The sequence below is a fragment of the Chenopodium album genome, chromosome 2 (genome assembly GCF_948465745.1).
Source record: "Chenopodium album chromosome 2, dcCheAlbu1.1, whole genome shotgun sequence".
NCBI lineage: Eukaryota > Viridiplantae > Streptophyta > Magnoliopsida > Caryophyllales > Amaranthaceae > Chenopodium > Chenopodium album.
The window spans coordinates 82207815-82216517 of record NC_137835.1 but is presented as its reverse complement, the minus strand read 5'-3'; the positions used below and the strand labels follow the sequence as shown (position 1 = coordinate 82216517).

The 8703-nt window shown below is 32.6% G+C and overlaps 1 pseudogene; it reads right to left on the bottom strand.

Annotated features, from left to right (window-relative positions):
• Nucleotides 1–529: 529 nt before the first annotated feature.
• LOC145577700 (factor of DNA methylation 1-like) lies at nt 530–5989 on the bottom strand (annotated as a pseudogene).
• Nucleotides 5990–8703: the final 2714 nt, after the last annotated feature.

Here is an 8703-nt window from a genome sequence, read left to right as displayed (position 1 = left end):
ATTGTGGTCATGTGGTGTATATAGGGAACCTAACAAAACTAACAACAATCTCACACTTTACAAGAATTACAACAACAACAAAAGTCTTTTAGTCCTGATGCTATGATAATCGTTGTAATGAATCGTCTCACAGAAGAAAGAAAAAGAAAAAAAAAATTAAACATTTGAAAATAAGTGTGTAAAGTGAGAAAAAGATAGAGCATCCAATCAAGAATAAAATTTTAAAAAGTATTAAAGGAGTGGTAAAATGTGTAAATAAAATTTAAGAAAGATTTAGCAAATGAAATAAATGATTTTTTTTTTTTTGAGCACATGAAATAAATAAAGTTCATACAACATGAATTGAGTAAAATAATAAAATTAAATGTTAATATAAGATAAAATAAATAAAAGTACCATAACACGTTATTAGTGTGATTTTCCCTCCCCACACCCCGATTCAACATCATTTTTTCTTTTTTTCATCACTCTTTTCCAAGTTTTCTCAATCCTCTCACACTTTCATAAAAAAAATAAAAAATAAATAAAGTCATCCTCTCACACTTGTTGGCCAATTCCCCAAAGGTACATTGAGAACATCTGAACATAGCATTCTTAAGCAAGTTTATACACTTAACAAAAGACCAAGCTACAACATTAAATTTTGTTCATATTCAAATCAACATTTTCATTTATTGTTAGTATTACGGGCTATATATATACCATTACCCTATAATTATATTACATGTTCTGTTCACCTTACTACAGTGTATAAATACATACTTCAACGTATTTATTATATGTTTCACATTGGACAATTAAGCAAGATTAAAATAATTTTGTACACTTAATGTGCAAATAGATCTTTTTTGAAACAACACTTAATGTGCATATTCAATAGAAAGTGCAAATTCTAATATTTGAAATTAAGTTATGAACTATTATTTTCTAAATGTGCATATATTCTCAATAGAAAGTGCAAATTTTAATATTTGAGAGTAGTATTTTAAGTAAAAAAAGGCAAATTTAATTCAATGATGCATTTTAAGAAAAAATGAAGCTTAATACCGTAGATAAACTTGAAAATAGAGGTCACATTTAATTCAGAACTACATAACCTTCAAATAACCTAGGCCTATAGAAGAGTCACATTATAGTTCCAGATAACTTAGGTGCTGACATACTTGAAAATTTATGAGCATAGGAGCTCACTATGGTCTCCTCCCTAGCTAGAGTTACCCGTATTACTACACCGATATTTTTATAATGTCTATAAACTACGGAATATGAAGAAAAAAAAAATACTTGCCCAAGTCATAGAATTATTACCAGTTGTTGTAGCTACATATTTATAAGCGATAACTAGACCACTAGTCAAGCTGGAACACAAGGAATTCTGAAGTTTTGTCTCGTGTATAACTCGTCACACACTCACACTTAAACCAACTTATTAACTAAAGAGCTAATAAAACCTCTGGCGTTTTTTATGAAGAGTCTTCAGATTCTGAAAAACAAAATTTGTAACTTCCTTTAATGTTGCCTTGCGTCCTTCCCTAAAGTTCCAAAGCTCATGCACTGCATATCATCCGCTTGGATTATACTCGTTGAGTTCTTGCAAGGCCATTGTAACGGCTTGGTAGACTTCATTACCCCACTGCACCTTGAGCTTCTTCAGCTTCTCATCTTCCGTGTTGATTAGTTCCTGCACCATGAATCCATTTTAAGGTTGAAGTATTGGACATACAGTTAATGTATACCACGGTTTTATAATCAATTATGAAGACACTGCCAGTACCCTCTACTGATGGTTGCACACTCGAATCACTACTTTTCATGTACTCATCTACTAACAGGCTTGCAGCACCATAACATACTGTTACATTATCGAAATTTAACACACATTTAAAAATTAAAAAAAATAAATAAAAATAAAAAACGCATACATGCAAGCAGTTTATTAAGGTGGGAGAGAGAGTTATTTTGACATTTCCAGCTCCAAACTCAGCTTGCAGCTATGGCGACACTGCAAATGATGAAATTATTGTTCATGGGAGGAGTGTCAGTTTCTCCAACACACTCCTAATAGAATATCAACTGGTGTATATTGTTCAATTGTTCACAATGGATAATTTTTTAAATACATCCCTATTCTCACTCATTTTCCTGCAAAGTCTGCCACTGTCAGATATCTGATGCAAGTATTTTGATAAATAGATGTATAGATCCACAAGTTTCAATTGCAGTATAATAAAACGATATCAAAGCAGGGTGCAGTTGGCTTAGGTATGTAACATTCTTTTTGTCAATAATTGCAGTATAATAAGCTGATCTACACAAAATTGTCGTGACACTATGGATGAAATGCGATCTCATTGCTTACAGATGGATGTAATGGATAACTTCAAGTCTAAGAGTTGAACAAGAAAAATAATTCACCTTCGTCTCTCCATGAATCTCAATAATTTTGTAAGGATGCCATGCTGGATCTAACAAATTCTCCTGCCAAAGTGAGCACAGCTTTCCTGCGTTTGTCATGGCCGCATTCCCAGTGTACCTTTTCTTGCACTCCTTAATAAAGGCCTTTACGTAAATTCCCCCCATCCTTTTGACTCCAATGTTATCGTGATTACCTGGCAAAGTGTCTAACAGACCCTAGATCACAAGAAAAATAAATAATAAATAAATGTTTTCTGACCGGTTCAGAGGCAGAACCATAAAGCATAAAATAAATAAAAAAATTTAAACTAATAATAATAATATATATATATATATATATATATATCATTTATGAACAGAGATAAACCATCTCAAATGTCGATATTTCAGACATGCAGGCTATGTTACTTTGATACGGCTGTTCAGGCCTCATACCCAGGTCAAAATGACCGACACTGAAAGAAATTGACACAATAACAATCTAAAAACCAGGAGTCCAGGACATATAAGCTGGAGCTAGAACATGAGACTAGGTAGAGAATTATGCAAATAGTTGCTACAAGTTATATACCACCTTTTACAAACAATATCCTACATAAGTAAAACAATTTTTTTAACAGATAAGTTTGTCCAAATAACATGCACTACATTAAATGGTTTTTATAAACTTCAACTGGTAAGTGTTACCTGCAAACTAGCTCTCTCCTTTTTCCTCCTAACCTTCACATTAAAGAGACTGGGTTTCTTTGCCATATATGATATATATAACTAACAGAAAATGTAATTGATGGATCTGAAATAACAAAATATAATGAAAACTATTGCTCAATTATATGCACAGGCAATGTATATTTAATTTCCTTCTTTCCTAGGACATACACTTTAAAGATATGCTGAGGTTATGTTGTTATTGATATCCTAACTATATATTAAATTATGGGAAAAGAAACTGTGGCACAAACCAAAATTTAAAGTCGAAATTGAAAGACAACTGTAAGACCAAGAGACTGCATATCTTGCAAAAATATAGTATGGAAAAGGCATACTATGATTGATGCTGTCCGAGCATCTTGCAGTTCATCATTGCTCTGCCTTAAATTGATCGTAAGTGTTCTATTCAAGTCTTCCAAATGGGTGATTTCTTCAATCTTATAATTCAATTCTTCCTTCATGTCCTCCATCTTTGTCAGCATCACAGCGTGATCAGAATCTCTCAAAAGAGTAACCTCTTTTAGTTTTCCAGTCAACTCTTCAATCTTTAGTTGCATGTCTTGAAACTTCTGCCTAGCGTCTAGCCCCTTTTCTGAATAAGAGGAGGTTTCGGTAGAGACTTCCAAATGGTTCAAAACTCCAATCTTCAGATTTAACTCTTCAGTGATCTCCTCCATCTTCCTCTGGTGCATATCAGTGTCATCATCTCCCACATATGTCATGACTTCTATTTTTCCTTTAATTTCTTCAACCTCCAACTGTAACTTATGCTTAACTTCCAGCTGAAGATACTTCTTCAAGGGCTCTTCTTTTTCTTTCTGCACATTTGAATTCAAATCTCTGTCAGTAAAAACTAAACATAGTATGAAGCATGACATGCTTTTACGACACATGGCAGTTGACATTTACCTTCTGTTCTTCAGTGAGCCTCAAAACATTTACATGTGCTTTCTTCAGCTCCATGGAAGCCATGTATAGTGAATTGATTCTTTTAATATTCCAAAAACCATAGACAACAAGTTAGTTGACACGCATCAACAAAATACAAAACCAAATGATACAGACAGCAAGCAAGAGCTGTGCCAATTTATCCCGCACCATCAACAAACCTCATTAAATTTTCAAAACTGATGTACAACGACAACCAAATCAAATATCCAAGAAGGGCAATTCTCTTGTCAAACCCTGTCTACTATATTTAGTCATTGCTTAATAGCACCTTGAAAGCATGACATAAAGATAAAAAGGAAAGAGACTCAAAAGAGGACCACAATACTGATGAATCTTTCATTGATAAAGTGAATCTTTCCACTTCGTTCAGCATAACCTTAAAGTACAATAGCACCCCCAAGAACCACCGTCTTTCACAAGTGGTCTATTGCTATCTCCACAACCAACTTAGCAACAACAGTTTTGGCAACCTTTAACTTCTATTCATGCTGCAATGTGCAAGACAAAGCAAACACTACACTCTCCTCATCTTCCCTGCAGCCACCCCATTGTCATTCTACTGCAGCTCAAAGCCTAAAAAGTGAGCGCAATTTTAAAGGATTACTCTTCTAGAATAATATAAAGACCCTCCAAAAAAAAATTATTATCTGGACCTGCCACTACTTTACATTGCACATGATATCCTAGATTTTATTTCAAAAAATAATACTTTGCAAAAAAAAAAAAAAGACAAAAAAAAAATCACTTCAACATTGGATAGTTTTTAAACATATATGAATGCCAATCCAAGAGTCAATTTGTTGATTTTTCACAATGAAAACAGAAAAAAAAAAAAAAAAAAAAAAAATATCAACCTGCTCCTCCTCCTGCAGTTTCTGCTGTACATGCTCAGTATAGACTTTGTCTTTGCTTAAGTCCAAATCATACCGATCGAGCTGCATTTTCTTAGTCTCAAGTTCATGATTAATCTTCTCTTGCATTTGTGTTATCATAGTATCATGATCTTGAGCAATGCGTTGCATTTTCTGAGTTTCTGTTGAAAATCAAGCACGCAAAATTTATTAGTATTTGGTCTTTTATGGTGTGTGGGGACAGCGGGATGATCTCCTTGAGCCAAATCACACATGAGGAAAATAAAAGGCTTTGACGAGCTCAAGAGACAGAAAAGCACATTCTCCAGCCAATATGAAGATGAGTAATGGATTCAGATTACTACTAACCTCTCTCTCTGTCTCACGGGCAATTCCAGAGTTTGAAACAATTAATAGACCATGGGGAGAGGGGAAATAGCATGCAAACAGAAATTTAAAATGTGTTGAAAGTATAATGAACCATGCTCTAATGTGCAGAGGCACTAATAAAAGAACAATACATTGTAGTAGTTGTCAATTGTTAAGAGTAGAGAGGAGAGAAAGACCGCGAATCAGGCCCATTGAATTGGGGAATTTTATCCTAATAGCCTAACAAATTCTTTCCAAGGAAAAAGAAACAGACCTGCATCATAAGATGCTTTCTGCAGCTTGTCTGCCTCTTCAAGAATTCGTTTCAAAGACACGACTTTGGGTTCTGGCACAGGTGGGAAGCTAGTTTCAGCAGATTCAAAGCCTAGGTCAACCTTTAAATATCTAGCCAAAGCAAGATGTTGGGCTTTCTGCTTAGATTTTCGCCGAGCAGAGCCACAGGCAACACCTGAGGCATGCTGAAGTAGGGTTCTGGAGCCACAAGACTTCTTCCTCTTATCCTTACAGAAGGGGCACTTAAAGGAGCCATGTGAGTTCTCCACTGTATAAATCCCGTTTCTCAAGGCTTGATATGGTATCTCTGAATACTTCTCAATCTCAGAATCAGCAATGGTTTCTCCATCTGATAGGTAATCCCCAGCAACGGATTCTCCGTCTGATAGGTACTCCATCTACCACCTTCAAAACAAGCGAAAAATGGTGCTAAACAGGAAGAATTGACCTCTGATGTAAGATTATACCAGATGTAACATCATACTCACAAATTCAGATAAAGACTAAATCCAACACATTGTTGGTACTTCATACTTCCTAAACAATTACAATTTGTCTAATCTGCAAATTTAGAGTTTGATCATATAACAAGTCCATACAAACAAATTACAAACTTTCGCAAAACAATGTCAAACTCTCAAACGCAACCACAAAAATAGCATTAGAGACCACATATGATCACAAAGTAAAAACCCACATCGAAATCCAAAATTCAATCTATAAAAATGTGGCTGCACGATTAAATGATTAAATCACCACGCCTTACTAAATACTAAAAAGTCAAAATTCTAGCTACCTAAACTTACAGTTTGTTAAAGTACATGGCCAAAATGTAGGTAATTCATGGTTCATATATTAAAAAAATATATTTTTAAAATTTGGTGATTCAAATGTTAGCATCATGATTTCATAGAAATTTTGAGGGTTATTTATTCAATGCTTTTACACTCCATAAAACCCTAGAAATTAATAACATGCAAATATCATATTTGACAATTGATTTCAGATAAAAAGATCAATTATAACAAGAGGGTCTTACATAATTTCTACAAAAGTATCAGGGAAAACCAGTAATTGCTAAATTTAACTATAACATATTAACATGCAATCATAATAAGCAAACCCAACGTGAACAAAGAAGCAATTTTTAAACCAAATGCTAGAAATTTTGACAGATTAACGAAATGAGCAAGTAATTTTACTGATATTGAAGTGCTCCAGAAACAGCCTAACAAGCAGAATTGTCGACGTCTTCTTAGAGGAGTGAATTTCCAGAGGAGTAAAGAGCCACTGTATTTACTGGAGTATTTAGACTTGAATTTAAAGGGATTGTACGTTGATGAGTAAATACGATTGTACGAAGTACTACTCAATGTTTTTTTAACGTTTTTTCATTTCATGTTTTAACAGCGTTTTGGTAAAATAATATGATCGATTTATTAACTTCTGTTAAGACTAGAATAGACCCGGTCTATAATAACTTATCATCCTAAGGATAATTATATAATCTCATTAAATGGTTTAATATGAGATCAAAATATGACTCATGAAAAGATAATTATGTCATCTAAAAAAGTGATTATATCAATTAGAATGCGATTATATTATTTGAAAGTGTCAAATTTTGAGTCTACAATAATTTATTGTAGACCGGGTCCATATCAGACCAATTCACAATAGGGATATAATTAGTCTTTTAATATCTAGGAGTACAATGTAATATAACTTTTTTGAAAATTTTAATTTAATACGAAAACAAATTTAAAATTCGAGAAATTACAGAGTATAAAATAACAAATAAAGTACATAAATGAAACTTAAAAATTGGATAAATAAAAAAAAATGTTGATGATACATGGATACTTATAACAAAAAATTATTTATTTATTTATTTTGACGGGATATACCAAAAATAAGTTAATTATAATCTTTAAAACAATATGGTAGCTCACTAATAATATTTCAACCAACCACTATAAAAATTTTCAAAACACGTGGTAGTATTAAATACTTTCTCCATTCTTTTTTACTTGATCCGCTTTGACTTTTACACTATTCATCAACCCTCCTTTGACCGTGTTTTGTGAATAATATGTAAGAAAAAACATATTTATGTTGGATCATTTCGAATTCATCTTAAGTACTATCATAATATATAACTTTTATATTTTTTAATTATGGAGAATTAAAGTTATTGACCATTAAAGTTTTGCAAGCGTGATAAAAGAAACCGGTCAAGTAAAAAAAATTAGAGGAAGTATCACTTTCAGAACCAAATGCCTCGTTAATAAAGTCAAAGTAATTAAAGTGTGTGAATAGTGCAAAAAGTCAAATTGTTGCAGCTAAATAAAAACAGAAAAATGATGTATTACTTCCGTTTCATATTTTTTGCAACTTTCAAATATTATTTGTAAGATATAAAATATTTCAAGGCTGCAAAAAATGTGAAACGAAGACAATACTCCCTCCATCTCATATAAACGAAATTGGGGGATGATTTGTATTTCCAAATTGCGATCAGAGCTCCCGCCAAAAAAAAAAAAAATTGCGATTAGAGCAAGTATTGGTGCATGGCTTTCAAAGGGCTCTCTACTCTTTATTCCATAATTTTTCTATCAATTTTTTTTTTTTGAAAGAAATTTTTTTTTTCTATCAAATTCTCTCTCCATCCTTAATTGTTTAAAAATATGACAATTTTGAAAAAAAAAATTAGAAATAAATTACTTGGTTGACAAAGGAATTAATTTTCTATGGACATTTGTATTTCATGGGAATTTAAATTGCGCATCAAATTTCTAGAAATTAACTAAACTTATTTGATTGTTATACGGGTATTTACAAATTGTGCGAATCTTAAGTTACCAAGAAAGATCTCCGTAGGTTTCAAAAAAAAAAAAAAAAAAACACCTTTTTATTAATTCTCATGTTTTGTGAGCTTGTGGAAATTGGAAATTCCTATGATTTTCACTTCCCATATATTTCATTATGACAAAAGACTCTGCTACCCGCTTACCCCCTTCATCCACAGAAAAATTGTACATGTATACTTAGGTATAATGTAAACTAGCAACATGTAAACATGTACTCTGTAGGCTCGTAGCTAATAACACAA